This window comes from Balaenoptera acutorostrata, chromosome 10, assembly GCF_949987535.1.
Source record: "Balaenoptera acutorostrata chromosome 10, mBalAcu1.1, whole genome shotgun sequence".
NCBI classification, from domain to species: domain Eukaryota; kingdom Metazoa; phylum Chordata; class Mammalia; order Artiodactyla; family Balaenopteridae; genus Balaenoptera; species Balaenoptera acutorostrata.
The window spans coordinates 84,879,717-84,896,567 of NC_080073.1; the positions used below are offsets into that span (position 1 = coordinate 84,879,717).

The following is a 16,851-nucleotide window of genomic DNA, read 5'->3' on the forward strand; positions in this document are numbered from 1 at the left end:
CTTCTGCACATTTTGAAGAAAATAAAAACTGACCATAAACCTCAATAAACCATGAAAGCCTCAATATCATGAGTAAGCAAACTACAATCTTTTAAAGCAATGTGTGTGTACAAGGAGTGCAGGACATTTAGCAGATAAGATCTGTTTATTTTCTTTGGTAAGGCTAAATGGAATTTGCCAAAATTTACATTTGCACTGTTGCCAAATGTGCAGATAGATGAGCACGGCCTAGTTCGTATTTGAACAAAATATCAACAATCTTCTGTTTTATGTATCTAGTGGTTTTATTAAATCTACATACAAATCAAGAAGATGATTTTTCGACACCATGTTTCAAATTAAAGTCGTAGGAGCTAGGGGAAACATTTTTTGGTTGCCTAACTTGACACATCATTTGAAGTCGTTATATTGTAGAGAACAAGGTCATCCGACAGAATGGGCTTCACAGTACAAGAGGCCAATACATGGTATCGAAATTTCCCTTTTTGTTTGCCCTCGGAATGCAACCTTTGAATCAGGAAATAGAGAATGCAAGTTCTTTTCAAGAATTATACCCAACACTATTTTTGACTGAGCATTGGTGTCATTTAGAGACGAAGAAAACCCTCTGATTCGAAAGTTCTCACCCGTCTTAACCCAGACTTTGGAGATTCAGTCGCCCCTTGTACTGTCACACCTCCTTCTTTACTATGCCCAAATCCAAATCCTTTTCTACATATTGTGCAGTACTCTGTTTTGGTAATTTACCTCCCTAATCCAGTTATATGTGTTCTTCCATCTGCCATTTAGACTTTTTCGGTGAGGTCTGGGTCATGCTGGCATTCACATGGTAGTCGTTTGTTCTCATTTTAATTATCTAGACTCAGGAAATATGGTCGAAATATCCACAATGTTAAAAATTAAGCTAACATTATTTCGATAAAAAGCACAACAGTTAATCTACAGGCAGAGCCAAACTGTTAACGCTCACAACTACAAAACACCTATTTCGCATATGTAAGTTACAGGACTCAGAGGGATGCAACACTGGACTGCCCATTATTGGGAACCAAAAATTCCGGTTGCCCTCATTAGCGGCCAGGGGAAAAACAGAGATTGCAACTACAGAAGTCGAATAATATGTGCCTCCTCCATTTGGCAATAAAATCAGTGTTCCTCTCAGCCCTCCAGGGGCGGAGGGGTCAGCGGAGGTAAAGCTGTCATAGGGTTTTTTTTGGTACTTTGCCCAGCCGTTCGCAACCCATCTCTGAAACCTTGACTTTTCTCACCCCAGGAAGAGGTTTTCCAGGAGGTGGGGCTTTCCCGAGACATTCCCGGGGCAAACCAAGAGTCTGGGTAAACCAAGCTTTTAACCTGTTCCTGTTTCTGTAACTACAGCTCTCTCATACCAGCAGATTCCCAAGAGTTTGCACCAAAGACACCTTATTCTTTAAAGCATCAAGTCCCATATGTCCAGGAACCCCCTTTGGACTTCTTCGGGACGGAGCAGTGGTCGGGGAAGATTGTAGTCTGTTGAGAAACTGATGGGACTTGGGGAGGTGTTTTCTTAAAATGAGGACAGACCGCTGTATGGGAGATTTGCCTGCGAAGGGGGATAAACGAAACAGAGCGACAACCTGAGACAGACGCGCCGAGTCAAAGGAAGTGTTTTGCTATTTAAGATAGTAAACACTTTAACGTGTTTAAAGTACTGATGAGAAGAATCGGGTATGGAAGGAGAGAGGGAGAGTGAGAGAGGAATCGGGCCGTTTTCCTCTTCCATAGAGACCACAGGGACGGACGCCGGTGTAGGTTAAGTGCAGGTATCTGGGCAAGAAGTTCAGGAAATTCTCCTTCTGTTGTGAGAGGTGAGGGTCATCAGTTCAGAAGGAGGGGAGCAAAGGCAGCGGCATCGACAACGACTTTCCTCATCTGATTCAGGTTGTAGAAGTTGTTGCACTTTTAAGACGTTGCAGGAGAGCATTTCATTTTCAGACTTTAAAGTAAAGGGACTATAGAACAGGACCGAAGTTTAAGCAAAGTAAATTCCAGTGTTAAAGACATTCGATGAGGAACGCCGACCGTCTGCCTCCTTAGCGCAGTAGGCAGCGCGTCAGTCTCATAATCTGAAGGTCCTGAGTTCGAACCTCAGAGGGGGCAGGTTTGCATTTTGCCCTCGCCCTCCGTCAAACAGTTACCGCCTTCGTCTGGCAAAAGTCTACCTCCTGGAGACTGGGCCAGTTGTGTGCTAGTCAAAGAGCTTAAGGCTAAGCTTTCTTCCTCCTGATTGGTAGGTGCAAAAATATAGAAACATGTTGTTTATGTATAATGACTTGTTATCTTCATCTCCTTCCAGTGGACAACCTCTTGTCCAAGTTCTTCTGATTGCTCTTTCTTCTTGGAACAGTATCCTATTGGTGCAATCTAATTTATTGGAGAAAAAAATGAATGGACAGATATATGAAAATCTGACATTCAGTTTTCTCAGTAAGTCTTCTTGTTTCCTCTTCATATATACATGCCATCTCCTTGCCCTGGCCTCCCTATCTAATCTGGTCCTAACTGGTTTCTCATCTGTACTACACTGAATATTGTTCCACAAAAATGTATGCCCACCCAGAACCTCAGAATGTGACCTTATTTGGAAATAGAGTCTTTGCAGATGTAATTAGTTAAATTAACATGAGATCATACTGGATGGGAGTGGGGGTGGGGCTTAAATTCAGTGGCTAGTGTCCTAAGAAGTATGTCTGTTTTATCCACTCCTGTATTTCCAGTGTCTAGCACAGTATCTGACAAACAATAAACACTTGTCAAATAAGTCAATGAATTAATTAGCATATTAAATGTTACTTTGTTTTTGTTTTGGGGTTTATTTGCCATATTCCCTACCACTATATTACTCCAGGCGATCAACATCTCAAATTTGGATATTTGCAGTAATCCCCACAGGAGTCACACTTACTGAAGTTCATCCTGCAGGCATACTTCTCTGGCCCAGTCCGTGCTGGAAAAAGAGAGGGCAATACTTAGGTTGCTCCTGCTAAATATCTGGACCTATATTTCAGGATAGTTCTTTCAACAGTTCATTCTGGTGCAGAATGAAAAAGGCATATACTAGGGAACAACTTAACAGTGTCTTCTAGACCCTCAGCCTCTGATTCCAGGAGCCTACATCTGCTACAGTTTAAGAGATGCAGTTAAGGATTGTAGAGAGGCCAAAGAGCTGGATTGTCCGGCTGTTCAGGCAGTTCCTTAGAGAATCTTGATTCTTGTTGGAGCCACTATTCTGAATCTGTTCCTCCTCTTTGTAGAATCAGAAACTATTTTTTAATTCACCCAGATTTTTTCAGGCTTACAGGACTGACTCGCAATAACCAAATGTCAGAGACATTCCAAGCCAGAGTATGAACATATTATAGCCATACTGATGGTTGATCAGCATATTCTTTCCCTTGTAAAATAAACTCTACAGTGGAAAGCAAAGAACATTAGAAGATTGCTCTGTGAACCCATAATCGGAGTAAGGTAGTAATAAAATATTAATGACTATGATATTAGGCAATGATGGTCTGGTGCATTCACCACCAAAAAGCCAAGCCAAGCCAAGCTGTGGGTTGGCTGCCCCTGGGAAGAGATGGAATTCTGATCATAGTATATTTCTAAATAAGGTTACATTATCATTGGTTAGATATTCTTGTTACCTTTATGGAACTTTGATGTCCAGAAAAGCCTCCTCAGCCACTCATTTACCAACTCTTACTTCACTCTTAGGAAATTATTTGGTTCTGGTACAAAGCCATGTACTCTAAGGCTCTCCTTAAATGCTAGCTCCCTTCATCTTTCAGTAAAGGTCCCATCTATTCACCTCGGCGTTTGCCTGAGTCACTTACACATACCGTGTAAAGAGATGCATCATGCTTTGCAAGGGTGGAGTCAGAACTGGATGGTAAAAGTCAAAAGCTACGCCCGCACAGGGACTTGAACCCTGGACCCTCAGATTAAAAGTCTGATGCTCTACCGACTGAGCTACCCAGGCCTCTTTTGTTGCAGGGTGTTTCCTGTACATCCTAACGTGAAGAAAAGTACATGGTCAAAGTTCCAATTCTGTTAATGTTCCTTTTCTTTATTCCTAATTCCACTCTTGCCTCTTTGAATATGGCTCACAACTACTTCTGCCCCCAGGTCATAAGAAAAAGATAACGCTCATATTTGAGTAATATAAACAATTACTTCTAAAAGTTGTATGTTACTAGAGATGTAATCACCTGGACCGTCTTGTCCTTCATCTTCACAATTTGTGTTCCAGTCTCCCCCAAGACCTTAAGAATGCCTAGCACAAAAAGCTCTTAACAACTAGGTTTTGAGAACTGATTTTGAGCAAGGAGCTCTGCTTTGCCCCTGGTTTACAGCAGTGGGAAGCCCCCAGCTCAGCCTTCATGGAGTTTACCCTTTAGAAGGGAGAGTCAGCCTTTTAAACAATGAATTAAACCATAAATGTTTAAACAGCCATTGTGATAAATGCTCTTAGGAAAAAGTACAGGTTACTGAGGTGTGTAGAGAAACAAACAAGTATAATCTCATGACCAGAGTTTCCAAATTAAATGAGATAATACAAGTAAACTTTTGGAATAGTGTCTGGGACATGCTAACAGTTCAATGAAAGTTAGGTGTTATCATCATTATTATTTTTATTATAAAATAGATGAATTAGAACATCATATTTAATTGGTTGGTTGTGCCACCTTAGACAAATTACTTAATCTCTCATCCACTTTCCTCCCTTAAATCCTGCAACAGAAATTTCTTCCTCAAAGGTTGGGTTTACCACAATGGTACGTAGTACATTTCTAATTATGTATTTAGTCATGCCACTATTCAAAATAGATTTGAGGTGGTCTACACAACTTCACTGTAATAAGATAAAATGGAAAATGTTAATAGACTTAAGTAGGGATAAAGGGAGCATAGAGGTAGAAAATTAAGATAAATGTATGCAAGCTATAGGTGTTCCCTACCCCATATCTCCAAGACAGTGGATTATAAAGGGAGGTGACCTCTTCCAGGGGGTAACAGAAGACTTTTCCCAGGACATGATGTTTAAACTGAGAACCAACAGCTTCATAGTAATAGATTAGACAAAAACATGGCTCCAGCATTCTAGGAAGAGCAAAAAAGCAGAATACTTTCAGAGAACTTAAAGAAGGCCTGAGGTGCTTGAGTGCAGATATCTTGGGACAATACTGATGGAGGTGGGGGGCAAGGTAAACAGAAAGGCAGGGACAGACAGGCTCAGAGGTTATGGCTAGGAGTGCAGAGTACGGACTTCATCCTTGCAGCAATATAAAGTCACTGGGGATTTTAAGCAGAGAGGAACAACATGGTCAGAGATGATTTCAAAAAGATTATGCTGGTTTCATGTAAAGAATGTGTCAGCGTGGGGCAAGAGGTGATAGGAAAACACAAATTAGGTTACTGTGTAGCCATGTAGACTTGGCCTACTGACTATGTGGCAGTGTTGGGGAATGGTGCAGAGACTGGGAACATTTGGAAAGAAGCAGAAGACTTGGGCCCAGACTCTTCCTGGGGACCTAGAGAGGAAGAGGTGTCAAAATAATTCATTTCTCTCAGTAGGGCATTGCCTTAATAAGCCCTTTACTTGGAAAGACAGCAATAAAGCAGAATAGGAAAGGGCACTTTGAATCTTTTGAGAATTCTTTGGAAAGCATGGAGTGTTTGCTCTGTTCTTGATCTGCCTTGTGGATACCTGAGGGTACTGCCGCCTGTTCTAATCAGCAGGCAAGCTGTGAGTGATCAGACAAAAAAGGAGAATCTTGGGAGGAAGTGACCTTCCCCACAATAGTCAACATGAGATAACTGGATATGCGCAGAGGGATTCCAAAAACTTGTTCAGCTGATTGCATTCAGATCTGATCTCCTGAGGTTGCTGTTAAAAATTCAGACTTGCAGTCTGCCAGGTCCCACTCAAACATAGTAAACTCCATGAGATCAGGAGCAATTTCTGTTGTGTACAGTGTGGTATCCCTAGCCCCTACGTATCAGTCAAGTTCTAGTTCAGAAACAACACCAGGTATTTCAACTGAGAACACTGTGGTAACCCAGAGATAATAACTATGGAAAGTAGTTACCACCTTCTAGGGCGGAGGGGAAAAAAGCGTAGGGGTTGGGCCTCTGAGGAAGAGCACAAAGAGAATGATGGTTGGAATCAACTACCATTGTTGGAGCAACCCTGACTGGAATAGCAAAATTCAGAAAACAGTTCCTTTTCTCTCCTCCTGCCTTCCCATCTCCTTCTGGTTCCTCTTATTGACAGAACCTAAGAGAAAGCCAACTGGCAACGTTTTAGATATGTAATTTGCAGATGGCCAGAGCCAACATCAGAGGAGAGGGTGAATTTGAAGCTGAGAGAGAATGGATTAATAGTAAGGGACACAGCTTTGAACAGTGCCTGGCACATAGTAGGTGCTCAATAAATATCTGTTCAATACCTCCCACTCAAAAAGCTGAGATGTTAAGAGCTGGATATTAAATATCAATTTGCTTTTTTTAAAATTAATTTTTATTGGAGTATAGTTGCTTTAAAATGTTACGTTAGTTTCTGCTGTACAGCAAGGTGAATCAGCTATACGTATACATATATCCCCATATTTTTGGATTTCCTTCCCATTTAGGTCACCACAGAGCATTGAGTAGAGTTCCCTGTGCTATACAGTAGGTTCTCATTAGTTACCTATTTTATACATAGTAGTGTATATATGCCAATCCCAAGCTCCCAGTTCATCCCACCCTCCCTTCCCCACTTGGTATCTATACATTTGTTCTCTGTGTCTTTATTTCTGCTTTGATTCTTGCTTGTTTTTATTTGAGTCAGGTGCTTATCCTGTCTCTCTAAATATCACTTCTTCTTTCTTCGTTTCCTGTTTCTCTTGTTACTCTTTCCTGTATTTTGCAGTTTGGATGACCTAGAGACCCAGTCAAGAACACTGGAAGCAGGAAAAGAAGTCCAGTGCAAAGAGACTGAGGGGGGGAAATGTTTTTTCTTTTTCATGTAGGATGGCGTTTGTGATCTGGTGGTAATTCCAGAAGAATGGCAAAAGATAATCAATAATTAATAGAAATGTTTTGCACATCATACTACACCTTCCACATCCCCAGTATAACCCTCCATCCCCTTCTCCCTCTCAACCAGTAAGTTTCTTGACCTTAATGTTTTTGTAACGAAGACAATTGCCAAGCATATCTGAAAGTCAGCCTAAAAAATCTCCTAGCTCTATCTACAATCGGTATAAAGACTTTTGGAGTATTTAATCTTACTGAAAATTACTATTTTGTATCTGAACATTACATGGTTCTGTTAAACAAAAAACTTCCCGTTTAGTTTCATGAAAGCAATTTCCTCCGAATTTTTTTTTTTTTTAAACACAAACGGAAGAAAAAGCTTTGTGTTGCCCCCTCTGAGGTTCGAACTCAGGACCTTCAGATTATGAGACTGACGCGCTGCCTACTGCGCTAAGGAGGCAACTTTCCCTACTGCTCGCACAACACGTCTACCAACTTTATTAAAAGAATCATTTTAGAATTCTCTGAATCACAGTGCTTCAAAGGAAGGCGGAACCATGGTTTAATTCGCATCTAAAATATTAGAAGTTTGGATGGCAAAGCCACACAGAACAAGGTAAGGGCCAGACTACCGGCCCAGCCCCGTTTCCCCTGCAAACTTTCCTGCGAAGACTTTAGGGGCGGTGAGGTCAACTGAGTGCGGACTTTGCAGTCTGTTCGTTATGACCGGGGACTGTGGAGATGGGCTACCTTCTGAAAGGCAAACAAGACTCAAATGACAAGGACCGCACTCTTTGCCTCCCTCGTGAGGTTCCATGGAGGAGCTTGGTCTCCTGAGATGGATGAAGGAGGGCGAGGAATGGAGGGGGCCTCAAGATTCTTTCCTCATTTCTCCTTGGCAGCTCCCGGGCTCAAACCAAACGTCCAGACTTGCTCACTCCTGAAGTCCGGGGGCTTACTCCCTGAAATCCAAGTGGATCTGGAGCCCACAGCATCCACTGGAATTCTCAGTCTGCGTGACTCCTTTTTCCTATGCTGATGACAGACGGGGCAGGAGCCTCCTGCGCGCCACCTGCGCCGTCGCCGTTCACGGTGAACCTGGGAACCATGAGAAAGCAAAGTGTCAGGGGTCAGGGGGCTCTCAGGTTGTGCTGGGAGTGGAGAGGGGAACGCTGGAGGAAGGGCCCGCGGAGACAGCTCAGAGTGGCGGGGGCAGGGGTGGGGTGGGGGGGGAGAGAAAAAGGACCTGAAACGGGCGCCGTTTGGGTCAGATGACATGCATGTAAAACCATAGCCTACGGGGGGTAGCGTGGCCGAGCGGTCTAAGGCGCTGGATTAAGGCTCCAGTCTCTTCGGGGGCGTGGGTTCGAATCCCACCGCTGCCAATGTGCTTTTGCACCTCACCCTTGTCTGAGTAGGTACTCTCTCATGTCCAATATACACAGTTCTCACAGGCTCCAAGTTCAGGTAGGTTCCTCTCCTACCGCTGCTGCTTTTCCCAGAGGCCAGAGATAACGCCCATAGGCACTGTCCCCCAAAACAGTGTTCATCACATGATAGGCCTTCAACTGATTATTTCAATTAACAAAATGTTAATGAGCACCCACTGTGCGTGGTACTTACTCCGTTATTGTAGTTTCATCACCCAATAGTATCAAACGTATAACAGACCTTCATTTAATTCATTCTTTTATGTAAAAAAAAAGGAAAAGAAAAGAAATCAGCGCCTACTATGTGCTACCTACTGGGTACTTAGGCCCCGTAGATACAGCAGTTCTTACTTACTACCTTATTCAATAAGTGGTGGACCAGTGAGTAGGGGTCAGTCTCCCTGAATCCACTTGCAACTGGAGACAGGTCCTGCCCGGCCGCGGTTCTCAACATCCCCAAAGCCTTCTCATTTCACATTTTGAATCCTAATTATGCTGATCTGAGCTGTGGCCACTCTACGCAAGGCGCCTCGCCTAGCCACTCAACTGCCTCTCAGGTCACACGGTCTAGAGGCGCTTCCCCCCTCACTGCGAGCGTCTCTGCGTCTTCCGTTGGGCGCCCTCAGTCTCTGCTCCAAGCAATTCTCTCTGCCCTCAAAGTTTCTTATCCTCTACACCTCAGCAAGGTAGTTGCTCTCTGCTGGAAGCCTCCCTTGATCTCTCCCTCCAGAATTACAATTAGGCACTGAGGATCTGGAAGGGAACAAAGGAGAGGGTCCCTGCCCCAGTGCAGTGTAGAGAAGACAAGCATTAGACGCATAATGGCCCCAAGATGATACAATTTCTACGGTAAAGAATGCAACTGAACTATGAATGACATTGTAGATATATAGTTACCAAAATAAAGAACAGTACAACAGTACAATGTATGGAAGAACACACTTCAATGTTTCCAGTGATAACAGTGTCAGCGGATAGGGAAGGGGGAGATTATAAATTCTACTTTAGGCACTTTTGTTTGAGTTTTTAGGATGAGTAGATATCTATTTCATAAGTCGAGTAAGTGAATTCACGAGTCCACAAATGAATCGTTTAAAAAAATCCCCGTCTGATAAATACCACGAAAGAGAAATGGAACGTGCTGGGGAGCCTGTAGCAGGCCTCAGCTCAGCCGCCCCTTCTTTGGCAGGCTTTCCTCATTGCTACCTGCCCTTAATTGGGTATTCCTGTTGGTATGCATTGGCCATGCTCTATTATCACTTGATCCATCACTTATTTTAGCATTTACCATAACTTTTGGAAATTTTTGTGTAATCATCTGCTTTTCCCCATACGTCATAAGCTTTGTCAGATATAGAACCTTATTTCTCTCACTTCCCCACATCATGAAAACTAAATAGATATTTGTAGTAAGTATCAGTGAATAAATATATAAATACATGAAAGAATATCTTTCTAATTGTGAAATGGGCAAGGTACACAGAGCTGAGGATCCAGGAAGACCTTGAGGTCTTCAGTTTGAGGTAGGGTCATGTGTTCTGAAGCCCCATTTCTACGGGACACTCCAGCTAAACTTGGTTTTTGACTCTGATTACGCCACACTGACTTGCTCTTTCTGGATTCAGCTCTGCTACCAGGTTACAGCAAATCATTCTTGCACAGATTGCCAGGGATCAGATTGCTTCTGGATCGTGGGTACCAGTCATCTCTTCCCCCAATCACCCCCCTCAGCAGTCTTTGTTTGCATTCACCTTGCAATATTTATGAACTAAACATGAGCGATTCCAAGGGAAAAGTGTAGTCTTCTGAACTCCAAACTCACAAATAAATAACCAACCCACGGCCATCTGTACTATCTTCCAGCTCTATATTCCCTACCCTTTCCTGGGATATAAATGTGCTAAGACTGAAAAACATTCATTTATACCCCTTCTGCCTTGCCTATCCTCAGAGAGCAGTTTAAAGCTTATAATTGAATAGTGGGCTTTTGAGGTTCTGGTGTAATTTTAAAACCAATGGACATTTTTCTTTAAGAAATAAGCTTGTGGCTCATGGAATAAAAAGTGTGCCACCTATACTGGGGACGAAAGACTTGGTCCATTATTCAGCTCTATCTGAGATAACTTAGACTGTCTTTTAAGGCTAGGAGACTCAAGAAGATAGAACGGAGAGTTTATGTGCATGGAGGGAAGGAATAGACACTTAGGAGAACTCTATAGTGACCTGGCCAAAAGTCTTTGAATTTCACTGCTTCCCTCTCCACCTTCCACAAGATATATTCACTTCAACCCATATTTATTGATTAGCTATTTCTTGACAGGCACCTTGCTTGGATGGAGTTACAACAAAAGGATGAAAGCCAGAAAATGATTCAGGGATTCCTAAGCAATTCAGCCTTGGGAGACTACCAGAGGCACATGAAGAATGACTGGCCAGTAATTAATATTTAGACTGACTAAAGTAGTAATTTATACCTGAGTATTTCTTCCAGTGATGCTACGTGTATGATCTCTTTATTATATGTTGTTCTTAACAGTTACTAGGTAAATAATCATGCTATGTTAGTAAAGTTAAAGTTTAGAGAAATAAATGACTATACACAGCACTATGACATCCTCTCTTGGCCATCCACACTCGAGGACACATTTGTGTGGCCATGTGAACACTGGAATGTCCATCTGGGAGCTAGGACCTGGAAAGGAACCCCTCACCCCCAAAAAAGCAACAATCATGCCCTTTAGACTTGTCAGATTTAGCCTATGGGGAGAAGGAAAAAGAAACATTCAAAAAAGTCCAGCGCTTGGCTACCTGGTTATTTATTCACTCGTTCGTTCATTCATGCATGCATTCATTCATTCAACCTTTCATCTAGGCGTTCATACAACTAGCCATTGATTAAGCTTCTACTATGTACCAGACCTTAGGGTGTCAAAGAGGAATGAGAACCGGTCCTGCACTTAAGGCATCTCGGAGAGGGAGGACAGATTTTAAAATGGCAAGCCCATGATTACAGCTAAGCAGGAAGCACCAAGAAACTCCAAGTTGCTCTGGAGGCGTCTGCAAGTATCCTAGAATGAATAAGCGAAGCTGTAGAAAAAAGATGTTAATGTTTTTCTCCCTTTTGAACAGCAAGATTAAAATCCAATTGGCCTTTGCGTGGGTCGGAAATGAAGGCAAAATCAAAACCTCCAGAGGTATCCATCTTCTTGGATCAGGATCCTGCCCTGACCCTGACATCAAGGGAAAGAAATCTGGGAAGCAGGCTCAGTGGAAACAATCAGTGAAAGTCCCCTCCCACCCACCTCCCATCCTTGCTTTTGGCTTCTCCATCGCCCTTCGGCTGAAAGAGCAGAGATTTTCCATCCCTCCAAAAAATGCCCCCGTAAATGAAAACAAACAAATCAATTAGGGAGAAGAGGCAGAGCTTTCGGTTAAAGTGGCACGTTTCATTTTAAATTGTTTTCTATACATCTCTCTCATAAAAAATTTTTTTTAAATTAAAAAGCACAAGGATAAAATAATTTTAAATGAAGTACAATCTATAAAAAATTTGAATCACTATGTTGTATACCTGAAGCGAATATAGTATTGTAAATCAACTGTACCTCAATTGAAAAAAAAAAAAAAAAAAATAGAAAGCACAAAGAAAGAGATATCAGATGGACAGTGGAGAAGCACTTGCACGGAGGAGGTTCCATGGTGTAATGGTTAGCACTCTGGACTCTGAATCCAGCGATCCGAGTTCAAATCTCGGTGGAACCTGTCCTACTCTTTTCACATCCCAATTCTGTAACAGAGTGAACCACGCTGCTTTCAATTTCCTCACTTTTAGTTTTTGATGGGTTCGGGCAGTGAGAAAGGGCATGAGACTACGGTCCCAATGGCCCGTGAGCTCAGGACCAGCCTATAATCACCGAGTCTGTGTACATGTCTTTCTGTTCCCACCAGACTCATTTTTCTCCCAGGACTCCCCAGGGTTAACGAGCGTTTAGTAAAAGCGCCCTTAATGAACAAACCAGAGTGCAGAGCAAAACGTGATCCGTGATAAGTAGCAACCAAAACGGAAAAGAAAGAGTCTTTCTTTTCTTAATTGAGGGTCCGTCGTTAGGGTTGTAAAAGGGAAAGTAGAGAGAAGAATGAATGGAAACAAAAAATGGCTGAGAAAGTGGTTGCGATTAGAGCCGGAGGAAGAAAACAGTCTGTCAGAAGTGGGATTCGAACCCACGCCCCCATTCGGGGACCAGAAACCTCTCTGTGAGGGAAGCTTTCAGACTTATCAGCTTGAGTCTGGCGCCTTAGACCACTCGGCCATCCTGACAGCCCGACACTGACTTCCTAAATGAGTAAAATCTGCAATTGTGCTGAAAGTGCACTCACCATGAGCTGTGAAATTCTTTTGCAGTCTAGGGTTTATGCGAAAAAATGGGAATGTAAATCCTTAAAAATTAACTTAACCTTCTTTCTCAGTAGAGCCAGCAACTTTGACTGAACTCGCGAGGCTTTCCTCTCAATCCAGGGTATAATTTGACATTTCTCTCCTCTCCCTTCTTTCTGCCTTTCCCTGCAAGCCCCGGGGCACCGAGGCTCAAGGATCCTAACAACCCGGAACCGACCCCCGACTGGACAAGAGAGAACTCCCTTTATTCATTCCCAGAAAGGACACAGAGCGCGGGCTCTGTTCCCGAGGAGGTGCCTGGCAAACCAACAGAATTGGCGGGAGCTCAGCGGGGAAGAAGTGAGCGAGCCACTGTAGACCTGGGGAGAAAACCGGCGAGTTAGTATAGACCAGAAAGAGGCATGGTGAGTGGGGTTTAGGGGCCTAGAGCATGAAGACTGGATGTGGATGTGAGTTGCAGAAAGTAGTAACCAAAAAGAAAAAAAGTTGATGAAATGGAATTCATCAAAACTAAAAACTTCTGTTCATCAAAAAACGCCGTTAAAGCTCTTTCTTCACGACTCCGTCTTCGCGGTAGCGGCAGTGGTGCCCACGGTTCAGTGGGCGACGTGTAGTTCTGTGTCTTCGCCCAAGAGCTACACACCCTCGAGGTGACGGGCCAGGAGACGGTCGCCCAAATCAAGGCTCATGTAGCTTCCCTGGAGGGCATCGCTCAAGTCGTGCTCCTGGCAGGATCATCCTCAGCCTAGAGGATGAGGCTACCGCGGGTCAGTGTGGGGTGGAGGCTCTGAGCACTCTGGAGGTAGCCAGCCACGTGCTTAGAGGTGAAGTCCATGGTTCCCTGGCCGGTGCTGGGAAAGTAAGAGGTCAGACTCCCAAGGTGGCCAAACAGGAGAAAAAGAAGATGGGCCGGGCCAAGAGGTGTATGCTGTACAACTAGGGCTTTGTAAATATTGTGCTCACCTTTGGCATGAAGAAGGGCCCCAATACCAACCCTCAAGTCCTTTGTAATCCTGGCTTTCTCTAGTAAAGTCACTTAGCCCGATCAAACAACTACAACAACAACAACAAACACCATTAAAAACGTGTACGGGAAAGGCCCTGTGAGAACAGAGAGAAGGTGGCTGTCTGCACGTCAAGGAGAGAGGCTTCAGGAGAAACCACCCCGGCTGACACCTTGACCTTGGACTTCCAGTCTCTAGAAAATATACTGAAAAAATTAATTAGTGTTGTTTGAGCCATCCAGCCTGGTGTTTTGTTATGGCAGCCAGAGCAGACTAATACAAACGTCTTCCATGGTGGCTGAGGACTCTTAATTAAGAGTCCAAGGCAGAAGATGTCAGTCCTCTTGTAGGCCAGGCCCAGCATCAGTGTAGAATCATTCTGCCATACTCTCTTGGTCAGAGCATTCTAGGCAAGTCCAGATTCAAGGCAAGAATAGGTTGCACCTCTCAATGATGCATGTCACGTGCATATGGAGAGGAAAGAAACTGATGTTGACCATCCTGGAAGTAGCTACCATCCCTGCCCCCACCTAGCCCCAGTGGCCTGTAAACTTCATAAGGGCAGGAAGCAGAGGGTATTTACCAGGCACCCTCCGCTCATATCAAAATGCTGGTATTCAGCGAAATCCCCCAAACCCTTGTTGTTTGAAAGAATGGGTCAGATTAGCTTTTTCCCCCACTGTTTCCAAAGATTTTATCCTCAGGAAATGGAAGACAGTTAAATGTCGGTAAGCTAATTGCCAATTCAAAAAGAAATAATATTCAGGGAATTCCCTGGCAGTCCAGTGGTTAGGACTGGTGCTTTCACTGCCGGGGCCCATTTTGATTCCTGGTCTTGGAATTAAGATCCTGCAAGTCGCACGGTGCAGCCAAGAAAAAAAAATTTTAACGACTAAAGATAATCACATTTTTCAGCGACAGCATTACCTGAGTATGCCTTGAATTCTTCTATCCTGTATCATGTCTTAGATTGTTCTTTAATCTAGGACTCTTTACACTGGTCACTAAAGTAATAACCTACACCAGGGAATGTTGTTATGAGAATTAAATGAACTCAGCAATACTGGTATCTGATTAAAATTAAAAAGTTGTCTAGCAGAGACCTGGGTCAGATAGAGAGGCCACTTACTGTAGTGGTTAGAGCTTAGACTCTGGAGCCAGTCTACCTGGATTCTAATCTTGGCTCTGTCATTCACTGACTCTGTGACCTTAGACAATTTAGTTAACAATTTCCCGAGCCATAAAATAGAGATCATGATACTAGCACTACCTTGTAGAATCTAGAAGGATTTTGTGCTTTAATGAATAGAGCCCAGTATATACTAGCTTCTAAATAGGTACTTATTAAATGAAACACCCATCTCTCCTTCTCCATCAACCTGAAAGAATAAGAGGAAGAATAGGTGCAAATCAATTATTCTTAAAAGTTTCCTGATTTTTTCCCCCTCCTCTTTATTCTCAGTCCTCCTTTAGATCCATAGTAGTCCATTCTGAGAGTTTGCCCTATGAGTTCTGTTTCAGTGGGGTTGCTGGGAGATGATCAGAAAACTACAAAGCCACACCTGTTCAGAAGGAGCTCTCTTCCCAAAGTGCAAGCAAATTCCTCTCCTTTATCAGACGTCTTACTCTCTCTCTGCTTCCTGCTCACTTCATGACTGCACACCTCTTAATTTCTCTGTTTTAAGATGACTCTCTCCTCCTTGCCTGTTTCAGCTTCATTCTCCATAGAAATAGCTGAGAATGGCAATGAGTCCTGATTCTTTTCCTGCTTACCTGCCCATTCCTGCGTTTCTATTAGCTCTTACCCCACTAATGTCCTCTTGTGTCATTATTGCAATAGCCCCCAAATCGGTCCTCCTGGTTGGTATTGCCTTTACAATGGCTTGCACCATCAATATGCCACTCCTATGCTCACAAAGCTTCAATGGAACCTCCCTCCTATAAGGGTTCAGGACGCAGAGTCTGTCCTCCACAAGCAATTTTATCGCCATTGCTTTGTTTTCATGAATTTATCTAGCCAAATTTATCAGTACTGCCTGTCCAAATTTTCTTCCACGTAGTCACTCCTAAACTTATTCCAAAACAGATTCTCTCACAGATTGTCAATATCCTCCCAATAGTTTAATTATTAATGTTCTTATAGGTGCCACAAAGGATTTGAGGTAGTTGAAAAGAGTATTAACCATACAATAAAGTATTAGAGTTTTAAACTTTGAAAGAAAAAAAATGTCAGAGAGCATATGCCTTGAGTTCTTTGCTTGTAACCCTTTGTAGTCTCTTGCCTAGCTCTCTATAACTACCCCTCCTTTTTTGTAACTTTTAAATTATCTGTACTGTATTTTCTGCTAACAAAATAATATGTGCTTTTAGTAAAAATAAAATATGTATTGCAGAAATGTATAACCTAAAAAGTAGGGAATTCCCTGGTGGTCCATTGGTTAGGACTCTCTAATATTCCACAAGCCGCATGGCACAGCCAAAAAAAAAAACCTAGACAGTAAAAAAGTCACTCATAATCTATCCTCTCCTCCCAGTCTTTCTAGCACACCACGCACTTATTAGTTTTGTTTATATTCCTCTGGTATTGTTTCAGTATTTACATTAGTATATTATAATTTTACAAAAAAATTAATTTATTCTACATAATGTACCGCAACTTGTTTTAACATGACAACATAAGTTGGATATCTTTTCACATCAGTATACACATTTGTTAAAAGGACAAATAATGACAATAACATTGTAGCATGTACCATACTTTTTAAATTAATTTTTTTTTTTTAATTTTTTTTTGGGGGGGCTTTTTTAATTTATTTATTTATTTTTGCTGTGTTGGATCTTCGTTTCTGTGCGAGAGCTTTCTCTAGTTGTGGCAAGTGGGGGCCACTCTTCATCGCGGTGCGCGGGCCTCTCACTATCACGGCCTCTCTTGTTGCGGAGCACAGGCTCCAGACGCGCAGGC

At 42.8% G+C, this 16,851-nt stretch overlaps 6 non-coding genes and 1 pseudogene across 6 annotated transcripts; 4 read left to right on the plus strand and 3 right to left on the minus strand.

The window, feature by feature from the left end:
* The first annotated feature begins 1,709 nt into the window (after positions 1-1,709).
* On the plus strand, positions 1,710-13,912 carry LOC130709129 (FAU ubiquitin-like and ribosomal protein S30; annotated as a pseudogene).
* TRNAM-CAU (transfer RNA methionine (anticodon CAU)) lies at positions 2,067-2,139 on the plus strand. The gene has a single exon. It is a non-coding gene; the product is annotated as a tRNA-Met (tRNA).
* On the minus strand, positions 3,946-4,018 carry TRNAK-UUU (transfer RNA lysine (anticodon UUU)). The gene has a single exon. It is a non-coding gene; the product is annotated as a tRNA-Lys (tRNA).
* Positions 7,447-7,519, minus strand: TRNAM-CAU (transfer RNA methionine (anticodon CAU)). The gene has a single exon. It is a non-coding gene; the product is annotated as a tRNA-Met (tRNA).
* TRNAL-AAG (transfer RNA leucine (anticodon AAG)) lies at positions 8,363-8,444 on the plus strand. The gene has a single exon. It is a non-coding gene; the product is annotated as a tRNA-Leu (tRNA).
* TRNAQ-CUG (transfer RNA glutamine (anticodon CUG)) lies at positions 12,180-12,251 on the plus strand. Its single transcript has one exon. It is a non-coding gene; the product is annotated as a tRNA-Gln (tRNA).
* On the minus strand, positions 12,690-12,807 carry TRNAL-CAA (transfer RNA leucine (anticodon CAA)). The gene is made up of 2 exons: positions 12,770-12,807; positions 12,690-12,735 (listed from the first exon to the last, which is right to left on the minus strand). It is a non-coding gene; the product is annotated as a tRNA-Leu (tRNA).
* Positions 13,913-16,851: the final 2,939 nt, after the last annotated feature.